The sequence below is a fragment of the Brassica oleracea genome, chromosome C9 (genome assembly GCF_000695525.1).
Source record: "Brassica oleracea var. oleracea cultivar TO1000 chromosome C9, BOL, whole genome shotgun sequence".
Classification (NCBI taxonomy): domain Eukaryota; kingdom Viridiplantae; phylum Streptophyta; class Magnoliopsida; order Brassicales; family Brassicaceae; genus Brassica; species Brassica oleracea.
In genome coordinates, this window is record NC_027756.1 from 5,490,221 (window position 1) to 5,490,525 (window position 305).

The following is a 305-nucleotide window of genomic DNA, read 5'->3' on the forward strand; positions in this document are numbered from 1 at the left end:
GGTTTTACATCTTTGGCTGTGAGCATAATAGGTCTGAATACATTTCGTTTGTTAAGCGAATCTAGTTCGACTTGAATTGCATCTTTCCATTTTATCCAGTCATGTCTCTTTTGACATTCATATACAGACTTTGGTTCTGGATCTTCGTTTTCTTCATTTATTTCCTTTGCTAAAAGGTATGAGAAAACGTCATCAATGTTGGACCCGAATATGACCCTCAGGTGAGGTACCGATAAGCGTGAGCTAGCATGTGGGTTGCGATAAGCCCATCATAACAAAGGGAGCTGAAAGCCGAGCTGACGACT